Genomic DNA, 26,856 nt, shown 5'->3' on the forward strand with positions numbered 1-26,856 from the left:
AATATATATTTATCATTATCCCCATCAAACTTTCCTAACCGTTTTAAGGAAGCTCAAGTTGCACCTATTCAAAAAAAGAAAAGTGTTTTAGAAACAGGAAATTATAGACCGGTAAGTGTGTTACTGGTTATTTCTAAAGGTATTAAAATGCCATAGAAGTTTAATTAGTACAGTACTTAAATAATATCTTCAATCCATTTTTGGCAGCTTTTAGATCAGTCTTTAGATGTCAGTCTTTATTAAGAGTGATTGAAGATTAGAGATTAGCCCACGACCAAGATAAATACCTTGCAGCTATCCTGATGGACTAGTCAAAAGCTTTTGACTGTCTCCCCATGACTTACTGTTACTGGAACTAAAAGTTTATGGTCTTTTAAAATCCTTACTTGATATGTTATATAGTTATTTAACAAACAAAAAAAAAAACAGTGTGTGAAAGTAAACCAACATTTTAGTGGTCTGCTTGACATATTTAAAGGGTACCACAAGGTTCCATCCTTGGACCAATCCTATTTTTTTTTATAAATGATTCGTTCTTTTTTGTACAAAAAAGTTCTTTATATAATTTTGCTGATGACAATACTTTGTCAAAATTTGGAAATTCCTTACAAGATGTAATTTTTTATCTTAAAGAAGACCAGTGGTTTATTCAAATAAAAATGCAGTCCAACACAGAGAAATTTCAAGCTATCTCTCTTGGCAGAGATTGTGTTTGATTTGAACGGTATTCTATATCATGTGAGGATGAGGTATAACAACTTGGAGTTACAACTGATTTTAAACTAAACTTCAATTTACATATTTCAAATATTTGTAAAAAGCCTGCAATGCAATTAAATATTTCTTAAAATAATTGGGATTCACCTGAACAAACTGTGTAAACTTACAATTTATTACTCATTTGTTATGTCAAACTTTAGGCACCACCCTTTGATTTGACAATTCTATCGGGAACAAAATACAAGAAAAATAGAAAAAAAAAATACAAGAACGAGCTCTTCGTTTTATTTATGAAGACAATCATAACTCGTACGAAACACTCATGCAGTTTTTAAACCTTCTATCACTGTAAACTCGTAGAATGCGCTCAATTGCCTTGGAGACCTTTAAAATAATTAATAAAAAATGTCCTTTATTCATTCAAGATCTAGTTGTTATAAAAAAAACTATTCATATAATTTCAGGTACGTGAACACTGCTGAGGTACAAAAAAAAATGTACCTAGGCCAAGAACCTGAAGTTATGGTAAAATAACTTTTTGATTAGAGGCAGCAAAAGTATAGAATTCCTTTCCAAAGAGTCTAGAACTATGACCTATTGAGACCAGTTTATATATATATAAATTCCTGGTGTTGGGATCAAAAATGGAACTGCAGTTCGTGTCATTTCCATCCAGTACTGTCTCAAAGGTGAGATTTCTTTCTTTCTTTTTTTTTTCATTTTCTGGACTTTTGTTCTGCTTTTGTTCTGCATTATTATACATGTTATATATAGCTGCTATTAAATGCCGGTACTTTACTTAATTTATTTATTTATTTGATGCTTTTTAATTTGTTAGTATTTTGTGATATTTAAGTGATTTGCTGGTTCCCCCATTCAATGCACAAAGAGGTGTTTCCGAATGAGCACTGATCCTGGAGGTTCAGATGATTTTTATATGATAGTCGGTTAAAGAGCTCATTAGAGGTCATGTTTTATCAGTTACTCAGTATTTATATGCCGACCTTAAATAAAATTTACTTATTGACTAAATATACTTACTTTGAATGTCGATTTGGTTCAAACAATTTCTACTGGTATGTAATAGGATTTACCCTTGAGTTGGTGCACATGCAAAACAAGATTTCATAACCGACGTGCCAAATTTGCGTCTAATATGAAAAAAGGTTCTATTAGTTGGAAATTCCGGAATGAAAAAAAATGAAGTTCAACCGTATTATCAGTCATAGATTATACATTAGTCAAGAGAAGGGGAAACGGGATATAGCGTAATTTTCGATAATCTTTATGTGATTGTTAGATAATATTTCCAAAGAAAAGAAATTCTTAAACAAAGATCCGTCAGTCTTAACAATATGAATGTTTTATACACAAGGTTTAACGTAACTGTACACACGGGAAGTTATGTATATATATGCGCAAAGCTTTCCATACATTATTCGTGGCAACTAGTCTGTTTTGGTTATATCAGACCGCGGAATACTATAGCTGATATACCTTCTATTATTTTTATTTCTTACCAAACTGGGCAGCCAAATAAGTCTTTACTTATTCAAACCGAAGATAAGTGTTTAGTAAACAAGATTTTCATAATGGCCTTTTAAGTTAATAAAGTAAACATTACATCATACGAAACAAGTGCTTTCCATTAATAGAACTTTACTGTGTAGAGTTTGGAAGAAAACCAATGTCCAATGTACTGAATGTATGTAATTTGCAGTCCTATCAATTGAAGATAATTTTAACAAATGGTAAAAATTATTCAAGACAAGAGTTAGTAGCAGAAGGAGACACTAACCGGATATTTTGTTTTGTAGTTCTTGATATTTTAATGAAAACCTCTCAACATTGTTGATTTAAAAAAAATAAACAAGAGAGGAATTGCGAGCGAAGCACAAAAATTGGAACAAATTTTGGATGAAAATGAATTTGAACACATTAGTCAATTACAAATGTAAGTTATTAAGGTAGGATCCTTGTAAACTCATTATTCTATATAATAAAATCATTCCTTCACAGTACTGAAATTCATCCATATTGTTTTTATCAGTTCTTACATAGATTTTATTTGTAATGATTTAAAACAAAATACTAAATACCGTTTCGATTCCTAACATCACCGAAGAGACATTAATTGTCGAAATCCGGTTTTGGTGTACTAATTTTTGCTCCTTTTGTTTGCGGTATACCATCTTTTCCGCAAGTTTATTGTTTTCTGTTTGATATAAAATTAATATTTAAGATCCATTTTGTTACATCTGGTGATCATTTTATTTGGCAATCGCCAATGGCAGTCAGCAGGGTTTAAGAACATCCGTTGTTCGACCTGCTAGTCAAATGCGTATGTTAAAATATACTTTGTCACTTTGTTGGTCTTTTGGAAAATGTTGTTTGTGCTGTACTTAGACCCCTTTACCAAGAAATTTGTTTTGCATGCACACGTATAAAAATCGCGGTTTTTATCCAACGCAATCATAGGTTTGAACGTTGTTTTCAATTTAGACTTGGCTTTATAGATATATATATATGTACGGTTATGAGTTCTCATCATCCTATATCCTGTCGATACTACTTACTGAAATCGACACTGTGTGTCTATTATTCTTATTTCAGTTGGTTTATTTGTGCCCTTTATCGATTTATTGAGTTAAGAGTTGATAAGTGTCAACTTTCAAAAGATTTGGCCTCAATCGTCACTGAAGAGACATAAGTAGTGTCAATAGGCCGATTCTGCGGCACTTGCCATTTTAAGCACAGATTCAGCATAGGAACCCCAACCCCAAACATAAAATGCAAACGCAATACGTTTCAATTAGTCTAAGGGTAAAAACAAGAATGTCTTTCAGTTTAGCACAAAACCCAAACACCTTAGAAGGATGTAATCCTAGGGTAGAAACAAAATATGGCTTTCGTACAAAAGATGGAGGAACTCAGAAGTCCACAAATCGTAGACAACGATTTTATGAACGATAATGTTTTCGAGGAAAAGGCAAAGGATCAGAGCCTGGAAACCCTGAAATGGAAGGAACTCTCAACCGGTGTGATCTATAAAATCCTGGAAGTGGTGGAAGTAGATGGTAAGTTTTGAAAGAGTAAGATCCTCACCTTGAAAAACAGAGAAGGAGAAACGAATAGGGTGTGGGCCTGCAGTGGACTGAACAGAGAGACAGGACCCATGGTAGGAGCCTTCGTGAGAAGTACAGGCTTTAAAGTCAGCAAAAAGACCAAGCAGGAGTACTTCTCTTACGACCTTGTGAGAAATTAAGTCAAAAAAAAAAATAATGGGCCGGGTGGGGTACAAAAATGTTTTCCGATCCGACATTTCTGCCGGATTGGAAAAGTTTTTTTTTATGCTTGAAACGTCGCACATCATGAAGTAAAGCGGAATGGAGCACATCGTGAAACGATGTGTGGAGTGAAGTGTAACGGAATGATGTGTGACGTTTTTTACGGCGCATGCGCATTAAGGTCCTCACTAAAAGTGGTGGAAGGTTGTCGGAGCTTATCTTTTTCATCGTAGTAGTTTTTGAGGCAGGTGGTGATTTTCCTAAACTCAGCATCATCAATTTGTTCATCATCAGCCAAAGCAGTACTAATACATTGTTCAACCAAAAATTTTGTGGACTGTGCCAATTGCAAGGTGTCGCGGTGTTTTTTCTTCTTTTTCATGATACGCCTTGAGATTAGTGTGAGTACCGTCACGCCAGTGGCACTCAAGCACGCAAGGGATCCTAGGGGAAGGGAGGCTATAATACCTATACCGGTCAAAGCTGAACCCATGGTGCAGCTGGTTAACACCAAACTGCCCACAGAACAAACACCCAGTGCTACAGATACAACTTTGTTCAGACGTTTGTAGATCTTCAAGGTATGTTGATACTTATGTATATCCGCGTTGAGTTGATCTTCCATACATTCGACTCTGGTCTGTCGGTATCCAGAGTCTAAATCATCCATTTATTTATAGGAGCATACCGAGGAGGGGAATATTTTTGAAGGGGCTGTTAGCACCTAAGATTAGACCAGCTCCGTCGTCGAATTGCTGACCACGCTTCAAGTAGAGTCCATCACCATAGGTGATCCGGGCGTTTGAAGGTTTGAGGTAGAGACCGTTGCCACTAGGTTTCACGGTGCAAACGCATCCACCACGTTTCAGGTACAATCCAGACCCTAAGGCCTTGTTGACGGCTACACCACCAAGACCACTCAAGGCTCCAACACCCAAGGCGGGTAGAATGGTTTTTGCTAACATGGGGAGAGCCCTCATTGCCAGCCCCGCCAACATGGGTAGGAAGCCACCCACCTTCTGCATGTTTTCCTTCAATTGGGTCGCACTCAACTCTAGGACCATACCACCAGTACCCTTTTGTAGGAGCTTGGCGATCTTTTGAACCTGGCGGGTGGTGAGCCACATCTTGTGTTCACCTTGCAGGTTTGCGTGGAACAAACGAATGGAGACCGGACAACCTTTTTTGGCAGCCCGTTGTAGTTTATCAGCTTGACCTTTTGTCAAGTTCAAACCTTGTTCGTGATAAGTCATTTATTTATACCTCACGAAGATGAAAGCGGATGGTGAGATGTTCACCCCTGAAATCGATGGGCCTACCATCTTGATCGGTGAGATACGTTTGCATGCGATTGATGGTTCGCAAGGTCACCGGCAAGTATACTAGATTCTTTGGGGTTTGAATGATATTCATACCAGGACCGTCTGCGGGAAAAAAGCTGTAGATGGTAGACTGCTGTGTACCATTTACATAACTTCCATGGATGATATCACTATTCACCAGAATGCTGTTGATGCTGATGATATTTACAATGTGTTCCCCTTCCGTATAGCCGTTTGTGATCATATCAAATGTGTAAATCTGCCGCTCGAATCCCAAGACGGCGTTGATGCTATTGACAACGTTGAAGTCTACTTGATAGTGTCTGGCGAGGGTCAGCGTTGCTCTTAGGGTCGCCCGGTTGGCATTGATGATGATCTTCGTTTTGTGTTTGTTGAGCCGTAGCTGCCGCTGGATCTCATTGTTGATGTCTTCGATGTCATAGGAACCTGTGCTTAGTGCGATGGGAAACCAGTTGGCACCATCGTCGGGGGAGTAGCGGAAGGAATTGTTACCTGTATGAATGTTGGGGATGGAGTTATAGGTTTCCAGGTTTACCAATGCCATCTCGTAGGCCTTGGATTCCTTGAGTTGTAGTGGGGGGTTGAATCGGGTAAGGATTTGGCTATCGTTTTTAGAGACGATGAAGGAAAACCCATGCTTTGGGTCGGTGTTATTAGCAATTTGCTTCAACAATGTGTTATCCATTTATTTATGGTAGACCATTGTCACATATTTTTGCTTCCACTCTTCGATACCGTCATACTGCTCCTTGAGCTGTTTTCCAGCTTTCACCACGATTGCGTAGACCTCGGCGGGACGACTGGCAAAGAGGAGTTGTAGGTGAATTTTATCCATTTACTTTTAGTACACAACGTTCATCTTTTGACCATCGGATTCAAACTGTAGGATTCTGTCGGAAATGACAAGTGCAAACGCCTCGGTGTTGGCTGGAACATTACGGGCGAATTCGGCTCTGATCTGAATATCCACCGTAGATTCTTTGAGACGCTCAGACTGATGACTCACATCAATCACAAACAAGGGGTACAAGTCGATGAAATCGGAGGGATTAATCCCACCATTACTGAGGAGACTGTCCATGTTATGGAATTTCTTTCTGAAGTCGGAGGCCTCTTTGAACACTCTGGCGATCCTATTTTCGTTGAAAGCTGCATTATAGTCGACTGCTGGATAACGTTCAGCGTTGAGGGTGACATGGATATTTCGCAATCGACAGTGATCGAACACGGCAGCATTATGGGTTTGATCACCACTTCTGTTAGTTTGGAAGGCAACGATGATATATCTAGGCTTTTCGCGACCACTCTTGGCAGCTAGACGCCAGTTAAACTGTGAGGCTTGGGGAACGGCTATGGAATCACACTGTCTCATGCGAAATCCACAGTGAATTTTGGATTTACTTTGGATGGTTTTGTACAGTTGCATCTTATTTTCGTCTGAGGGGTTGATGTGAGGGACGAACCACGATAGTTTACTCAGGACGATCTTTGCCGGATCGTTGACGGCAGCTGCTCTCAAAATGGCATTAGCATTTGAATCGCGAACGAGTGAGAGTTCGTGCCTGAACCCGTACACTATTTTGTTGTAATCATCTGCGAATCCAAAAATATGTTTTAGGGGGATGGCAAACGAAAACGATCCTTTGTTGGTGGGCTTGGTGATAATGTATCCATGGCGGGCTGCAAATCCAGTGTTCTCAGCCTCAGCATCGGTGGAAGAATCCTTATACCACAGTTGGTTGAGACCCTGCGATTTGGAGAAGTCGTCGGGGTAGGTTAACATTCCAAGCATAGTGGTGGCGATGCCGGGGTCGTTAATATGTTCGATCTGCTGACCGGAAAGCCTGTAACTGATGCTCTTGAAGAGATACATGATACCATTATGGGTGAGCGACACAAGATCGCCATCGGCATATGCTGTGTCATCATTCTTGAGAAGTCGACCTTCCACCACGAGATAACTTTCGGCGGGGTGTAGGAACAAATCCTGGGTTTCGATGTTGATTCGGATTTCAGCACCGGGATTGTTCAGCTGGGCACCGGCTTGTGGTTCGTATTCTCGAACCTGATATTCCTGGAGACTTTCATCGAAGGTCAACCCTTCGGTGATTGTAAGAATGTCAGACATGTATTTATTTATAGCGTTGGACGAAGTCGTGGATGGTTTTGATACCAGAGCCGGAGATTAGATTGTTTAACCGAACTTGCTCTGTCTTTTTGCGTTGAACACTAGGCTGTTGAGGGGTTTTAATACGTTTCCTGGGGCGGGTCACTTTATCAACCACATGGTCGACGGCTTTGGAAGCCCCTTTTTCAACACCTTTCAAGGCTGCATTGGTGGCAGCGTTCATGGCCTTACTTCCTAGGGTTTGGGCGGCAGAGGAAGTAAACATGCGTCCAGCCAAACTGGCGATTGTGTCAAACAGTCCTTTACCACCGTAGGCGTACTTTCGAGCGTAACCTTTCTTGATTTGCAACATTTATTTATAGGATGCTACGATGCAGTGCCTTATATTCCTCGATGCTGATATGTCTACTACTTTTCATAGCATCGATAATCGACACAATTTCGTTGCGCACACCATTGTTTCCTGCTCTGTATGCTGCAGCACACAGTTCCAAGCGATCGAGAAGCTGCTTGAAGTTGGAAGGAAGAAACACGGTTTGCAGCCCACTGCCAAACTTATCCTTCTTGTAGATGTGGGATACGATTTCCTTCCACTTGTAACTCTTTTTCGCCTTCGGGGTTCTCGAGAGGGTGGAATTGCCTTGATACATGGCACCGGAACTTTTCAGGATCTCTGCATAGTCGTAAAGGTCGCCAAGGGTTCCTTTGTACCTCACACCATCTACGAAAATATCATCATCGTCAAAAGTAACTGGTGAGCTTCCGATGAAGATACCATCGTTTTCAGATCGCAATCCAAAGGTGTGGTCGGCGGAAGGAGTCATACTGAGCTGCAAATACTGCTGTGCTCGAGGTCCGAGGACGGTGTCTGTAGGTGGTGCGATGGGTAGTGGATCAGCAAACTCGGGCGGTGGAGGAGGGAGGGCTGGCACTGTTGCAGGTAAATCTTCGATTGTTTTGGTGATTTTTGAAGCTGCTTCCCGCTGAGCCTCAACCACAGGCTTGAACACCCTGGAAAGGTCTCGGCTGAGTCCAATCTTGTCGAGACGATGCTGCATATTACTGGCTTGAATCTTCCGCTTGGTGTCTTGCAACTCCCTAGCAAGTGCCTCACGCTGCTTAGGGTCGGTAATCTTGATAAAAGTCATTTATTTATAAGATCGAACGCTGTCGAACGCCCCTAAGCGTTGGTGTGAACGCCCCTTAGCGTTGGTGTGAACGCCCCTAAGCGTTGGTGTGAACGCCCCATAGCGTTGGTGTGAACGCCCCTAAGCGTTGGTGTGAACGCCCCTAAGCGTTGGTGTGAACGCCCCATAGCGTTGGTTTGAACGCCCTAAGCGTTGGATCGAACGCCCCTAAGCGTTGGATCGAACGCCCTTAAGCGTTGATGTGGACGCCCTTTAGCGTTAGGAGAAACGCTCCCAAGCGCCTGGGGGAAGGTTCAGACGCCATTCCCAAGCGTCCGGTGGAAGGTTTAGAAGCCAATCGCTAGAATCCTCCTCTGTATTCTCTATGAGCCCCTTTTTCTTTGCAAGATTCAAGTGTCTGCCGCATAGGTCTTTACCAGGGCGGCATGGGTGTGTGCACTGGTGGCCTCGAATCGTCTTGGCAGGGCATTGGGGTTGTGGGGGACGCTGCACCTTACCATACAGACGGCCAGAGTTCCACGCGTCGAAATCACCTCTACTGCTATCGATCGGGCGGATGATCGTGCGACCGCATTTCCAACACATCCTTGTCATATCGACCGAGTCCCACTCGTGCTTGCATTCAGGGGGTGGTCGTGAGGGCTTGGGAGCATTCTCAAACTCCCGATCCAAGTCCCGTTGATTCTCCAGGAAAAATTCCTGTAAGTGATTCATTTTTTTTTTTATTTTATACCTCATAGAACTCTTCTAATTTGCATCGATATTTTCCATTTGCCATGGGGCTTGTGAGATCGATGGTTACAAATCCATAAGGTTGGGACCAGCAATGCTTACACAGAGCGTCGAACTGTTCCTTGGTAAGATCGTTGCAGTGATCGCGCCGAATATAATCGAGATTCTTTGCATCTTGCTGAAAGAGACAGATAAAGTTTGCATTTTCTCGGATCGTTTGTCGGAGTAGTTTGAAGTAGTTCTGACACAGGTAGAAACAATCGACGTTGTTGTGACGACCGCGCACGTAGTAGTCTTCACACGTGTTCTGTTTGCTCAGCATCAAGTCGTCGAACACCATGAGGTTTTTGCGGCTGGGATCGAGTTCCCTGGGGTCTGGTACATCGCTCCCTTGCTCGAAGAAAAAAGTGGCGATACCACTCGGGTGTCGTGGTGGTGGTAAGGCGTTTACCACATCGATCAACGAGTAGGGTGAATTGCTCTTACACTGTAGGAGGTCTCGGATATCTTCCTTAGGGAAGCCTTTTCCCAGCGCTTGCTGCAACAGCTGGTAGATGGGCTGGTGAAGCGATTTTCCGAAGACGTACAATCGATCGTAGTCGAGCCATCCATCGCGCAGGAGTAGGTTGTTCAACAGCGTTGTTTTACCACAGTCCGACTTCCCAATGATCAACCCTCTGATTGACCGCTGCGGTAGGAGGTAGTGATTGCTCCTCTTGGGAGCGTTGGCACTGTAGGAAATGTCTTCGACGTTCATTTATTTAAATCAAATAACGATGATCTTCTGCGTAAAATGTCGTAGGAAGACGGACACAGTTAACCCTGGTGAAACAATTACCATCAACGGAAGACGGAGGAAGGTTGGCAACTGCAAGGGTTCATGAACAAACTAATCAACCGATTATCCATGGAAATGCATCTCCCCGGACACAACTTCACCGGGCCAGGGACTAAACTTAGCAAGCGACTACTCCCCGATGGCACCCCGAAGGCTTGGTCAAAACCCGTTAATCGAGTGGACCAGGCTGCATATCACCACGATCTTTGTTATGCCCAGCACAAGGATACAACCGCAGGCAACTCCATCTGTGACAAAGCTATGCTAGCCTCGCTTAACACCATTCCCAACCCTACCACACGCGAACGCATGGACCGCAGCATCGTCGGACCCATCATAGGTACCAAAGCTCGATTCGGTCTGGGTGTTAAAAAAAAAGTTCGCTGGACCGATGATTTAGCTGAGGAGTTGCACAAACCAGTTCGACGTAAGTTTCAAAAACACCGTGTGGTAGTGGGTGGTGTGGATGAGACCTGGGCGGCCGACCTTGTTGATATGAGTGCCTTTTCTAGGGACAACAAGGGAAATAAGTTCATCCTGAGCATCATCGATGTCTTCTCCAAATATGGCTGGTTGATACCACTCAAAAACAAGAAGGGGGTGACGGTGCGGGATGCCTTTCAAGCGGTGTTCAAGGAGCGTATGCCCAGGAAGCTTTGGACAGACAAAGGCAATGAGTTTTACAACAAGGATGTAAAGCAGCTGCTTCAAAAGCATGATATTGAGCTCTACTCCACCGAAAATGAGGAAAAGTCGAGTGTGGTTGAGCGCTGGAATCGCACCATGAAAGAGAAAATGTTCAAATATTTCTCGGCCAACTCTACACGCACCTACATCAATGTTTTGGATAATCTTGTTCGCCAGTACAATACCACCAAGCACCGATCCATCAAAATGACCCCTGTCGCCGCAAGTCACAAGGAGCATGAAAACAAGGTGTATTGGAACCTTTATGGCAGCATACCTCCCATGAAACCACCACGATTTCGTGCTGGCGACAAAGTCCGAATCACCAAGAAGAAAAGTACATTCGAGAAGGGATACACACCCCGCTGGACCGAGGAAGTATTCACCATTTCCCTAGTGTTGAACACTCAGCCGCCCACCTATCGCCTCAAGGATTTCAGCGGCGAGGAAATTCAGGGATCCTTCTATGAGCCCGAACTTCAAAAGACTGATCAGGACGTCTACCGCATAGAGAAGATCCTCCGCAGGCGAACCAAGAACGGGATTAATGAAGTGTTTGTGAAGTGGAAGGGTTACCCTAAGAATTTTAACTCGTGGGTCCCACAATCAGATCTACAATAATCCTCAACAACCTTTCCGGTCTCAACCTTGAGACTGGAAAGATTTGGAAAACTAAGCATGCTTCAATTCGACAAAAACCCTCAATGCATCCAAATCCGACTGTAGACGATCGTAAAGGGCTTTGGTGATGGGTTCGTTGTCAGTTCGTGGGAGTGGGAGATTCAGCACATGAAATTTTTGCATGTCCAAGTCTGTTTTCATCTTACCACCGTTGTTTGAGACGCATTCTGACTTGTCGACTTTACCATTTTCTACGGCCATCAGCTTTTTGGTGAGTTCTCCGATTGATGAGTCATACTCCTTTTGCATTCGCTTGATGGTCCTCTGCATCTGTTTACACTCAGAATCTAATTTATCAATATCTTTCATACCATCTTTCAACTCTTGGGTTACCCACCGTTTTGTCACAGCATCCGAGCTGTCCTTGGGATGTCCTAGGCTAGTAATGCGATTGTCGTTCATATCCAAATCCTGCAGCATTCGCCAAAGGGATGCGCGCTTTCTTGCATGAGATCCAAACTTATCCATTTATTTATAGAGTGAGAAGACCGCGTCCTCTAGCGACTTCCCCGCCGACAGCATATTCAACACGTACAAACAAAAGTGGCCACACACCACCGAGCCTCGCTGCTGTAATTCATCGGTGCTATATCGAATTTCAGGCTGTAAGTAGTTCACCATCTCGTCAGGCGGTGGCAATCCATAGGAGTCAAAGTAATACTTTACCGGCCCACGTTTATACCAGCAGGTCCAATGCGTTCCAGGACCTTCCCAGCTATCGTGATTCAAGATTCCACATTCGATGCGGCGCAGGCTGGGTGGTAGGGTATCTCGCATGAACACCCCTCTGAAACATGGGATCCCTAGGTCCTTGGTGGCTTTCACAAGGTCTACATTCGAAAGAGGTTTATTGGGAAGGGTTATGTTGTGCACACGTATGCTGCTCATTTATTTAATCCTAGCTTGCTGAGGTGTTGTAAAATCCTGTAATAATTTTTGGTAAATTCCATCATCGCTAAGATCTTTTCAGCTTCTTGTTCTTTAATCTCTTCAGCCTTTCTCTTCTGAATCTCCAAACGGTCTCTGAGTTTATCTTGTTTTTCATAGAGTTCCATCTTCTGGCGATATTCATTAATACATTCTTGACCCGAACCAGCATACCTGGTGAATTTTGTATAATTGTTGCGTTTACTTTTACCCATTACTTTATTTATATGAATCAAAAGTGACCTTTAGATATCCTTTTCGATTTTGTAATGTCCATGGGCAAGAGTACTGATCCCATCCTCCAGAATATGTCGCTTGTCATCCTTGGCCGAGAGTGCTATTTTGTTGATTTCCTCGGTGTAGATCTGGTGAAGGCGGCTGCGGATGATGTTCATCGGCTTACATATTTCCAGCTGAGTGTCTAGGCATTGTTTGTACTCAGCAAAGGTGATGTTTTGTTTGATGACAGACTTTGTTACTCCTTTTGCTCTCTTGGTGGTAGTGTGGTCGTTCATCTTGTAGGAGTATAACTTTGCCCGGAGACCTACAAACTCTGTCATCACTTTACCACCACACTCGTCCTTAAACATTCCAACCACCTTTTTGTTTACACCGGTGGGAATGCCTGAAGGATGTTCGGTAGGGTAGCTGGAGGTATCGAATTTTTCTTGGACGTGTGATGTAATGTCCTTGTAAAAGTCCTCGGTCTTAATCTCATAGGCCAAGCTGTCAGTGTCGGTAAAGAGCAGCTGGGCGTTGTCACCGTACATCTTCCTGATGAAACCGTAGTGAAAGTCATACATCAGGGTCTTTGAGATGTCCAGAATGCAGGCTCCCAAATACACAGGCTTATCAAACTTAAGCTTGGTCTTTTTCATGTGGACGGCTGCTAAGTTGTTGGTAAAGACGACCCGACGATCGAAGTTGGGTTTGGCCACAAGCTTAAGTGCCTGCTTCTCACTATTGACCAGTCTGACGTCCACCCTCTTGCGGATGTTCTCCATGGTCTTTCCGAAAACTGAGACATTCATAAGTTTGAAAAAGTCTTTCTCAGAATCGGTCTTAGCTTTGGTGCGGAGAGCGGTGTTAAGATCGATGTAGTGTTTGAGCCATGGGGATTGTCTAAACCTGATAATCCGACGTGTTTTGGTGAGTTTCATGCCCATCGTCAGGTACATTTTGAGATTTCCGTAGTGGAGAGTATACTTTTCGCGCTTACCTAGGTGAGGCACTAGCTTTCGCACCTTATTTATCTCCACATTCTCTGGAGCTAGTGGATAGTCATTGTGAGCATCATGAAGCTTTTCGGGGTACTCCAAATCACACTCTACCATGGCACCATATTCATGGTCATCGGGGTACTCTAGGATCTCCTCAATCTCCTCTGGCTCTACCCACTCAAAGTCTCCCGTGGGCAGAGATTGTACCATCGCCCATCCGTAGAGGTTGTTGGCGTCAAGATAGGTCAAATACTTAGTTGGCTGGGAGCTATCAAAATTCTTCATGTAGGGATTGTTAGCCTTGCCATGTCGATGAGAGATCATGGCGACACCTCCTCTGGTTGCATTCTCAAACATCATCAGCATATCAGGGTCCGAGAGGAGTTCTAGTCTCACTCCTGTACATTTTAGCATTGCATCGTAGGATAGTCCTGGAGATGTGAAATAGTGTGCAGGGTCGAGTTTATAGTTAGCCATACATATATTCCTGAAGTCCTCAAAAATATCCTCCAATATGGCTACATCACTTTCCAGGTATAGATTGTGGTAGTCCCGCAAAGTCTTACACTGTGCATAGTCCTCGTCGCTGATGTGTGTGCCATAGAGTTTGCTGAAGAATTCCTCCTTGGGTGGTAGTTGTGTTTCCTCTAGCTTGGCAGGTCCATCCATGTAATCATAGGGATATACTCCCTTCCTGATCATCAGTTCATATCGATCGCCAAAGCACTTCTTTATTGCCCCGAATTGTTCCTTTGTAAGATTCCCTGCCAAGGTTTCCAGGGAGTTCGGTAGAAACCTGTATGAATCTATGAATCTCATCTCCAATGCTCCATCTACTTCTTTCGAGAAGCTGATGTATTTCTCATCGGTGTTAGGGATGCAGTTTATCTTACCTTCTCCAACTCCTAATTCGCTCACAAAAAGATGGGCGTCGTATCCACTCAAGTTGTGGAAAACAATGGGTACATGTCTTGGAAGTTGGAAGTCCAAGTTGCACTGGTTGTGTGCTGCACCGCGATACTTACCTGAGAGGTGATCGTGGTCGCGAACCTTGTCACCAGCTAATTCACCACCGCAAATGTGACAGTTTGTGGTTGCTTCAAAAATCTCCTTATCATCGTCGGTCATCTCTATAGGTTTGTTTTCCTTGTAAAGCTTAGCAATCTCCCTAACTTCCTGCTCCATGCACTGTACAAACTTTTTAGCTGCATCCTCTCCACAGTAGATGACTGAGTCTTTGTAATCACCGTGAGCATATTTCACCCTATAGCAAAAACCTGATGGTCGATGTTGTTGATATGCCTTTGTGTAGGCCTGTGATGGATCTGGCTGGCAAGTGTCGACCTTCTCCGTAAAACACTCGAAATCCGCATAAATGACGAATGGAACCCTCATCAACTTTTTGTGGTTATGGAAGGCTATGTGGGTTCCTTCCTCTGGCATCTCGATCCTTACTGCATCCTTCTGACTGCAATACTCCATATGCTCATCCAGGATATCCTGTCTTGAGAAGTGAGACAAACACCTGCGGCAAAAGAACAGTTCATGACCATGCTCTGAGATTTGACAGCTCAAAAGTCGAGATAGGCTCTTAATCCAGCAATAGTGCTGCTTGCTCTCATTGGTCAGGAACAGAAGATCCACATGTCTCGAACCTGTATTCTTAGATATTCTGAGTGGATATATTTGGAGGTCCTCTTCTTCATCTTCACCCTTCTTTACACCGTCAAAGCCAAAGACGTTAATGTTTAGGTCGGTGTTCTGCCTCTCGAATTTGTCAATGGCCTTTAGCGAGACTGGAAACTCAATGCCGTCAAAATTGAACTCATCAGCCCACTTTTTGTACTGACCCACCCGTTTGGTACAGTTTTTGTCAACTTCCTCATGATGTAGGGCTGAAAGAATGGCCCAGCGTAAGCATTCCTGATCAGTATTCTGCACATTGATGATAGCTTTCTTTTGAGCGGGCGGTTTTGGCAATGCTATGTAGGAACTGCCCTTGAGAGGTTTAAACTTGTTTAAATGGATTTCTAGCTTTTCAATATGACCAAATGTCCACCCACTACCTTCACGCATGTATTTAGCCATATTTTCTTTTACCTTCTCGACCATAAATGCTATTTCCAACTCAAGGTCTGTGGATTCGGTGATGGTGGTAAGGGTTGATCTAAAGTGGGGAATGACGTAGATATTTTCTCCGGTCGCTGGGTTTGTTTTTACCATCTCCACCTGTAGTACTAATTGCACTTTTATGGCCTTCTTTTTGGTGAGTGTATCTGAAATTGTGCTGGCGATAGTGCTTTGACTTACATTAAAAAACGTTAGCATATCATGCTGTTTCAAGGGTTCAATGGTGATTGTGCCAAATACACCTTTCAATGCATCGCGTCGGTTAACAATTTTGATTTCCTCTTCAACGGGGGCATTTTCAATGTTCTTTTTCACCAGTTCGGTCAGGTCAGCTCTCCCTAGTCGGGAATAGTTGGTAATTCCCCGTCTTTTGGCAATGGTCTTCAGTTCCTTTTTGGTAAAAACCTCTTCGCGAGTAAATTTGTGGGCAGTATTGGTCTCAATTAACTTAACCAATTCCCCCTTGGGTTTCCTACTATATCCCTTAAGACCCTCCTTCTTTGCGATTTTTCGAAGTTCTTTCATGGTGGTTTTCACCACAATATTCCCTACAACTGGGGTATCCTCCTGCTGGCGTGGTTCTTTACTGTGTCTCCAGCAAAGCCCATCTTTCCTTGGTTTACTCTTACAAAACTGCCCCTTCTTTCTTTTTAGTGGAGCACCACAAGTTTTGAGTTCTTCATTTTCTTTGAACTGATCCATATTCATATCAACACTATTGGATGCCATCCCTTCATGTATATCAATTTGGGGAATGCTTCCTTCTAAGGTATTTGGGGCTGGGGTATCTCTGACGTTTTGTGTAAAAGACATATTTGTATTTACCCTAGGATTACATCCTTCTAAGGTGTTTGGGTTTTGTGCTAAACTGAAAGACATTCTTGTTTTTACCCTTAGGCTAATTGAAACGTATTGCGTTTGCATTTTATGTTTGGGGTTGGGGTTCCTATGCTGAATCTGTGCTTAAAATGGCAAGTGCCGCAGAATCGGCCTATTGACACTACTGACATACATTGTCATAATGCTAATGTGGTGCAGTAGAATTGGTATCGTTAGTGATATTAAGATATATGCAACTGATATGTACAGTTCTTATGTTTTGCTATAACACCAGTGTCCCAGGTTATGAGAGGATCGTCTGTTCACAAGCATGTGTGACCTCGCAAACTTATGTATGTGTCTGTCCCTGGTTAGGGGCTTGCAACATAGTGGTTGTTCTTGGTTCATGTTTGTGTACTTTGTTTTTATCGTACATGATATTTTATAAATTAAGCCCTTAGTTTTTTGCGTTTGAATTATTTCAAATTGTTCATGTCGGGGCCTTTAATAGCTGACGATGCAGTATGGAATTTTCTGTTTGAAGGCCATACGATGACCAATACCAGCTTTAATCTTCGTCCTTAAAACTCTGGAGGATAGTTGTCTCATTGCAATCATTCCATATCTCCTTATTTTTGTACAATAATCATTTGTCCTTTCTTTGTTTCAAATGTGGAATTAAATTTTCCTCTAAAAACACGCATCAACTCAGATAAATATTTGCCTTTTATTGCTACGAAAGATTGTTTTCCGCCAACTTTTGTCTCCAGTTGATTCCAGTATTAAGTAGCAACAAGAGGGTAAATAATGATCACACCAAATTAATTTTTAGTTTTTTGGGCTCTTTGCTTTGAAAAAGTGTAGCGAGAGAGCGAAATTATTTCAATTGTTTTTTTTCCCGAAATTTGATTTTTGGCAGGCGAAAGAATTTTTCACTTGATATTATTTTTGAAATAATTTTTGATTAAAATCTATGAAAAGAATTTTAAGCAAGCGAGCGATTAGAAAATTACATAGTTTTGGTGCTTGATATTTGATATATTTCATATACTAGTTCTTATATTAACCTATTGTGCTTCTCAATTTGTTCTCTTGAAACCCAGTTTAATCTTTTGAAAATATTTCCAAGTATTAAATGGTTAACTTGTAGCATAACCTACAACTTTGTGTAGTCTGATCAAATAAATATGATCCTGATGAACATGAAAAAAGTGCAACAGCTATGAACAGGCATGCATCCATGTTTATTGTAAGTTATAATTGATGAATTGTATGTAGTTTTAAATGAACGTATGCAAAGCATAAATGCATGTATAAAGCTTGTATATGCAACCATAAATATTTGTGTATTTAACAAGCTGACAATTGATAAAGGACTGTCCTTCAAAAACCATTCGAATGAACCAGTCAAATGCTATATACTAATTAAACAAATGGAACATTTCAAAACATTCCACTATATAAAAGTCATTGCTTTCCTGTAAAATTTAATGACAATCAAATTGATATATCTGTGCATGTGGATATTGCTCTGTGATGATGCCCATACCGTTAACTAGTTGCAAACTTCAACAAATTTTGTATCCGGTTGAAGGTTGTCTCATTGACAATCATACAAATTCTTATTTTTAGAAGATTTTCTAAATTGTAAAGATGGATCAATGTGTTAAATTCAATTAACTCATAAACATTCTTGTCAAATTCAAAACAAATTCCGTGGTTTTAACGTGTATACATAATTGTCAGCTGAAGCCAGGCTCTGGGTGCGAGGTTTTCGTGCTGTGTTGAAGATCCATTGTGGCATTAGGCTGATTTCTGCTATTTGGTTGGGTTGCTGTCTGTTTTACACATTCCCTATTTCTATTCTCAAATTTTTTTAAATATAACTTTGTAATGATACCTGTCAGAGATTAGTCTGACGTCCAACGGCTGTTTTGCCAGACCAGCTGGAACCGTGGGACGGGGACAGTTTGTCTGGCAAAATAGCCGTTGGACGTCAGAGTAATCTCGGACTATAATGATACTAGCAAATATAATAAAAGATAAAAAAAAATCATGTTTTTATTCGTATGCATGTTATATTGTCACAATTTAAATCTTTCAATTCTGTGGCGTCGTTGCTTTGTCATTTGATCTTGATAGGTATACAGTAAATCATTCAAAGATATTCCTACACTGTGCGTGAGTCAACTAACTCACTAAAGTGGGTCTCCCCTTACACTGAAAGTTTTAGCTGGTTCTTGGTGAAATAATCCGGTGGTAGTAGATTCCAATCTTTAACTGTGTTTTGTGTGAAGCAGGATTTTAATTTGTCTGGTTTAGTTTTCAGTCTCAGGAAATGTTGACCATAATAGGTATAAGAAGATGTGATATGAGTGCCAATGAGACAACTCTCCATCCAAGTCTCAATTTGTAAAAGTAAACCATTATATGTCAAAGTACGGTCTTTAACACGGAGCCTTGGCTCACACCGAACAGCAAGCTATAAAGGGCCCCAGAAATGACTAGTGTAAAACCATTTAAACAGAAAAACCAACGGTCTAATCTATATAAAGAAACGAGAAACTAGAAACACTTATGAACCACATGCATGTTCTTGTTGTCCTAGATGGTTTTGTTCAGTTGATCAGATGGTAAATTGGCTTCGCCGTGTATGCCATTGCAGAAGAGGATATTATCTGTTTTGGGTTGGACGATCTTTTAGGGATGGTAGTTGCAGCTGGTCTAAAAATTGCTGTCATATTGCCTGGTCGTAATTGTAGTTTTATGTTATGAACGTTTGTGGTCTTGGACGGAGCACTTCCAACAATTCGGTAAACGAATTGCCCAAATCATATTTTAGAGATATACTCGTTTCTGACGTTAGTAATGTTTATCATACTAAATATGGCTATAATATTGTAACACCAACGTTGTGATGTTAGATCTAGATCGTTTTTATGTCAATTTCACAACCGATTTCAATTTTTTTTTCATATAAATTTAGAGACGGACGCGCGAGGCTTCGTACCGGACGCGGTTTTTTTTTTTTTTTTAAGTACTTTTTTCTGGTCGACCCTTCACGACACGCGGGGAATCCAACGAACGAGGTATTAATTTGGGGTGGCCTTAGTTACCACGTGTACAAGTGTTCACATTTTCAATTAAAGTACAAAGAATAAATTGTTGAAATTAATGAAAAACAGAGTTAGGTACAACTGAACAGTGCTCACTCACAAAATAAATAAACACAAAAGACAATCAGAACTCTGTTAACAAGACTTTAAAAACTATGAGTATGCAGGCTTATTGCGTTTCCTGTTATATACAAGAAATCCAAAAGTTCAATATATTTATGATAAACGTACGATTCTGTGTGTATAGAAGTGGTAAATAAAATAAAAGGCAGTTGACTGTTGTTGGTAACGCGATTAGTTCAGCAAATCCAGTTTGCAAAATGACAGATTTTGAAGATTTATTTTTTTGCAGTCTTTTTCAGATATTCATTCTGAATTATTTCTTTAGTTAAATTGTGAAAAAATTTCATCAGAGACGATACAAACTGTTCTTTACAAACGAAACTGAAATTATTGGTAAATGGAAACATAGCGAAATATTAAAGTTCAAACGTACCATGAATACTAAATATGTTGATGAATCGTTTTTATGTCTTTAAGAAATGAGCAAAGATGTCGATGGTTTAGAGCAAAACTACAGTAGATGATGTAACAAGTTTTCTTTTTAAACTTGCTTTAAAAACCTTTCGTGTTCATGTCAATATGTCCAAATATGAGAATAATAATAATAATAACAAATATATATCAATTGCTTTAAAAAAGCAAATGTGAACGGTTTTTCCCCTTTGAAACTGAAACATGATTGATTGCTATATTTGTTTGTTTGTTTGTTTGTTTCTTAATTTTAATTTTTGTTTGTTTGTTTGTTTGTTTTATTTGTTCAATAATGTCTTAACGTCTTCCTGTCAATTGTTCACATTGCAAGGATAAAAAAAGAAAAAAACACACGAGTAAAAGAAAAAAACAAGTTTAATGACTCTCCCCTTAAATAAAAAGAGGGGCGGGACCCAAGTTCTCATTTTCATACAAGGGTCCACATTCTTGTATTGGTTAAGTTTCTATATTTAGTTTGGAAAGTTTTTATTCTATTTCACGTCCCGTGCGTGTCTCTCGAGCCAAATTGTGGTGTCACGAGGCTTGTTCATAAAAGCGAAAACTAAGCATATTTATGCAAGTCGACGTAATTACACATAACATTATTATTTTGTTACTGTATGTAATTGGTGTTTGATTGGAGTTCACGAGCAGGGCATGCTTTTGGTTTATTTTATCTTGTGTACTTTTAAAACACGTTTATCGATTATTTTCATTCAAAGTACATATTGCAGTAGCAGTTTGTAACACAGATTTGTATTTTAATCTAGGAACAGACATTTTATTGTAGGATTTCACTGATGTTAACGGAGCTCGAAAGCGATTTTTACAGCATTGAAATTTGTTTTGTCTACGAAAATTCTTGGAAGGTAGCTGCACAACGATTTGATTGAATACATGTATACCCTGGTGGCTGCAAAGTTTGGGATCAATTGGACAAGTAGTTTCAGTGAAGTAGAGCACACAAGAATTTGGTCCATGTATTCAGAGAAGAATTGTTAATCATTGATATTTGTTCCCGCTACGATAAATCTTGGGAGGTTGCTGCCCAACGTTGTTATATGAAGATGTTTAATAGAGCAAGGACCTCAAATCAGATGACTCTCCGTCCCCACTATGTATGGAAATGAGTTCTATCCAATACAGCTTATTTTGAGTATTGGAGGGGAGGAAACTCCCTTCAAATGTCATCGCATGCTTTTAACTAAAATATGTATGTTACGACATGTCGCAAATATCAGTTTAGTAAAAATATTTTGTCGATATTTTATACGATTTCTTAAAAGAAGCAATATTAAGTCAAATCCAAATTTAGAATCTGATCTTTACCTTTGACCTTGACCCCGTTTTCTTTTTGGTGGACCAAGAACCTCAATTCAAAAGACACTAGGTCTCTGTCACTTATGGGGTACTACTTACAGTTACATTTCACTTGTTTTAAATACAGAAGGGGGAATAACTCTCATAAAGAGTCTCCGGACTGCTGCGGTCAAAATTATTCTTCAGATCCTGAGGATATAACGAGCAAATTGGTGAAATAATTTTGTCGTAATCTTTTATGGTTGCGAAGGAGATTCGCACACAAGAAAAACAGTGTTTGGGGAAATAACTCTTACAATAAAAAGCGTTCAGTTAAACAAGGTCAGTTTCAAAATAGAAATATCTGTTCGATATCATATGCAAAAGATCTAAGCGACATCTTGCGAAACCGCTATACACCGTATAATAAAAATGTGGCGGAAGAAGAAAAAATACTTATAAATATAAATCAATTGTTGTAAAATCAATTGTAAACGGTCTTTCCCCCGAAAAATGATTGATTGGCTGATTTATTATTGATTGATTAGTTGGTTGGTTGGTTGACTGATCGACTAATTAAACACATGGGATAGGGTCTCGTGAAACAAGCGAAAAAGAAACAAATGAGATATTGGACTCCGTATTAAACTCATGGGAACGATGCATTGATTGATTGATTGATTGAATGCATGGCACACTCTCTATGCGAGGTATCGGACTTAACGTCCATATTCTGACCGAACGTGGCTGCGTATTAATACATCCTGGATAGCCAAACGGACGGCCTTGGTGTCCTAATGAAAAAAAAATCCTTACATCTTCCTTTTATAAATTTTCTCTATTTTCTACGGCAACTCAGACTTCAAGTTTTTTTTTATATTTGTTGTGTGTGTATTTTGTTTGAATTTGTAGGAAAACTTAGTAACATTTTGTCTTGACAGTTTTATATTTGGATATGGACTTATTCTAAAATTCGGTCTGCGCGCGCGGTGGTGTTTGTAAAGCTACGTGATGCTCAAATATGTTTATCTGGAGTTTTAATATCTTTTCAGGGGAGACCGTTGAACAGAGCACATGTGTTTTGATAAGAATAACACGATAATTATTGATTTTATTTTTACAGGTCATTGATAACGGATCATGCATGCATTTTTCATACAAAACTTTTACGGGAGAACAGATTTGTATTTTAATGCATGTTTAGAAATTTGATTGTAGGATTTCAGTAAAATTTACGAACTTCGGAGCGATTTCTACGTCATTGGTTTTAACTTCTCAATCCAGGACAGGCCGTCAAGCGGACCGCACGTATATTTATAGTGCTAACGGATACATATATTTTATCGATTCATTTTACAGGTAAAATATCGTCTAATCGCTGATCACGAGTCTTCATTCAGTGTATGCACACAAAAATAATGCTGTTGTTGTAGTAATTTAACAAAACGTTTATCGGTTAATTTAAAAAAAATACATGAATTGGAGCAGATTTTGTTAAGGATGGATTTCTATTTCAGAAATTTGTTTTCATAAATAAAGGAAACAGTAGTATACCGGTGTTCAAAAGTCATAAATCGATAGAGAGAAAACAAATCCGGGTTACAAACTAAATCCGAGGGAAACACATCAACTTTAAGAGGAAAACAAAATCATTAGAAGGATTAGCATTTTACAGTAAGATGTACGGAACTGACTTGGCGATTTTCATTTCATAGAAATGGGATAACGAAAAAAATCAGTTGGAAAAAAAGGGGGGAGTGTAGTAGTAGACTTTGGTTGATAATTGAGATAAGATACATTAACAAATTGATAGCTGCAAAGTTTGAAGTTTCAATTAGTAATTTGTTGATTTGACAATTTCAGGGGCATTGACCCCGCAATAAAATAACGCGCACCATTTTGACAAAAAAAATTCCAGTTATGACATGTCGCGACAAACATTATGGTTAATCTGTTTTGTCGATATCCATAGCTCTTTTTAGGAAAAGGCGATATGAACTTAATGTAGAAAATAAGAACATGGTCTTGACCTTTGACCTTGACCTGATCTTCTTTTTATTTTTACCAAGGACCTCAAATCAAAAGAACCTAGGTGAAATAACTCTCATATGGAGTCTCAGTGTAGCTTCGGTCCAAGTGATCATCCTAATCCTGAAGATATAACGAGTAATTTGGCAAAACAAATTTGTCGTGATCTTTTATGGTTGCGAAGGAGTAGAGGCCACAAGAAAAACAGTGTTTAGGAAGAAACATCTTTCAAGAAAAGGTGTTCGGTTAAACAGGGTAAGTTTCAAAAGCGTATAAACTGTTCGATATCATATACCAAATATCTAAGCGATATCTTGTGAAATAATAATACTGCGGAAGAACAAAAATTAGGCGGAAGAACAAAAATTAATAATTAAAAACCAATTGTTCAGAGAACAATTGAAGGTCTTTCCAACCGAAACGATACATTTTGATATGAAAATCTTAATATCTGTTTTAAAATGTCAATTTCAGTGTCAAATGATAGCTTATTGTACGCTGAATTCAAAAATATATGGTTTCTATCCACTTTTGTTTGAAATCTGGGAATAAATTTGTTACTTCCAGTTTGAAAAATGTCTCTTCCGTTATTATTTGATAGTTTACTTGATACTGATTCCTAAAATATATGGTTCTAAAAAGCTTCTTCTGGTTTGCACAAGTTTACTTCCGGTTGGCCTTTTCAAGGTCATATGGCTTGCAACCTAATGCACAGTCTTATGGCGTTATCATTTATACATAATAAGTTAAAGCAAAAGTCAAAATCTAGAACGCCATATTTACCTATGACCTTGACCTAAATTTCAAGGTCATAAACCAAGGACCTCATATCAAAAGACCCTAGGACTTTATTATATATGGTTAATGAGTTATATAATCATACGTGTAATATTAAATATAAGAGGGAAAAAAACTCCCATTAAATGTCAACTTACCCTTTCAACCAAAATGTATGTGTTACGCAATGTTGCATCTAACAATTTAATAAAAAAAATGTTGTCAATATCTTATATGGTTTTTTAAAAGAAGTGAAAAGAAGCCAAAATCAAAATTTTGAATATGACCTCGACTTTTGACATTGACCTGATTGTCTTATTTTGGACCAATAACCTCAAATCCAAACACAATAGGTCTCTTTCACTTATGGATTACCATTTTCAAATGTATGTCACTTACATAAAATGCATAAGGGGAAATAAGTCTCATATGGGGTCTCCGGAACGCTTCGGTCAAAACCATACTAAACATTTCGAAGATTTAGCGAGCAGTTTTGTAAAATAAATTTGTCAGATTCTTTTACAGTTGCGAAGGATTAGTGGCAACAGGAAAAAACAATGTTTGGGAAGATAACTCCTACAAGAAAAAGTGTTCGGTTAACCAGGGTCAGTTTCAAAAGCGTATAAACTGTTCAATATCATATACCAAATATCAGAGCGACATCTTGTGAAACAATAATACTGCGCAAGAAAAAAAATTAGGCGGAAGAAAAAAATAATAATCAGAACAGAAGCAATAGGTTTTTCCACGGAAAATTGGAAAGACCTAATAATAAGGACTCACTCTGGCTAAATAAAGATTGTATTTAAAGTAGACAAACATATAGAAAATCACTCAGGTGATATTAGCACTATATCTCTGATGTATTTAAGCAATGATTAAGAAATAGAGATAAACATTATAAGAAAACTGTGACTGATAGCATTCGACTCTTGATCAATGATTTTAAAAAAAATATGAAAACGCTTATAAGCGAATCCGCCAGTGAGATTTGGAAACCTTTGAACGTGCAAAAAAGAGAGTGTATGTAGAATGAGATCGATTTATAATTTTATTTTATTTTCTTAAGGATATGAAGCAAACTCAGAACCTTATTTCAATATTATTCTTAATAATAAAATGATTTCTTGAAAAATAGTATTACAAGAAACGAAGTTATCAAAGCTATTAATAATGTAAAAAAAAAATAGCAAATGTATTGAGTGATGTATGTGTGTATCTTTTTAAATTTATGTTTGTTATCGGTATTTTACCCGAGGTGTAGTTTATAGATAAGGTAATCCCAGTGTTAAAAAAAAACCAGTAAGGTAGTAAATCATTGCCGAAGAATTACACACTTTATCTTTACTATTATATTTACTTTTATATTGATTGCATAGCTAAGTGATTATATAGAAAAACTTTTAATACTTCACGAAAATCATGCTGGTTTAAGCCGCGTATATATCACGAATGATCATATATGATCGTTGAACGCATTATTACAACTATTGAAAAAGAGAGGCCAAAGATACCAAAGGCACAATTAAACTCATAAGTTGAAAATAAACTACCCATGACAAAAAGAGAAAAGGACCAAAAATACAAACTACAGTATACAAAATACAGCATAACATACGAAACTAAAGACTGAGCTATACGAATCCGCCCCTTTTTTATTCAAAAAAGGAGGGTCGATCTCAGGTGCCTTGGAAGTGTAAGCAGATTCTTCTCCACATATGGCACTGGCGTGTTACCGCTGTAGGGAAACATCCGATAATAATTCGTATTCGGTAGTTCATAATAATTCAGGATTGTTGTTACGACAATTGAAAAATATCAGTCATCATCTATTAAACAGATATTTTATAACGGTCAACCAACTTTTACGTTCGTAAAATTTTCGTAGGAATGATTTCAACTTCACCACTTTGATGTTTTGGTTTAATAGCTTCCTGGTGAGCAGCAAAATATGATTAGAAATGTCAGCCCTTGTATATCGTATCAACTGTGAATTATATACTCCATATGCAAGCTCTGTTGTTTTGTTTATTACATAGAAATGTAAAGTTCTGTGAATTTGGAAGGTGAAATCATCTTTTTAGTCGTAAAATGTTCTTCTCAACCGACTCTTGTTGAAGGCCGTACGGTGACCAATAGTTGTTAATTTCTGTGTCATTTGATCTCTTGTGAAGAGTTGTCTCATTGAAAATCATACCACATCTTCTTTTTTATGTATCTCTATGTTAATTTTTATAGACGTAAGTCAAGATATGAGGTAGAATTAACTGTATATGGTGCATCCTATATTTCAAGTTCAATGGGATAAATGCATTCAACATAGTCGCTTAACCTTATTTAGTTAGCGGACATCATTGAAAATTAAGGAAAAAGTTACAATGTTGATCATGATTTCAACGTGCGTTTCATTCTATTCAAAAAAATTACTTTATGCAAATTGTT

This window comes from Mytilus californianus, unplaced genomic scaffold (assembly GCF_021869535.1).
Source record: "Mytilus californianus isolate M0D057914Y unplaced genomic scaffold, xbMytCali1.0.p SCAF_8, whole genome shotgun sequence".
NCBI classification, from domain to species: domain Eukaryota; kingdom Metazoa; phylum Mollusca; class Bivalvia; order Mytilida; family Mytilidae; genus Mytilus; species Mytilus californianus.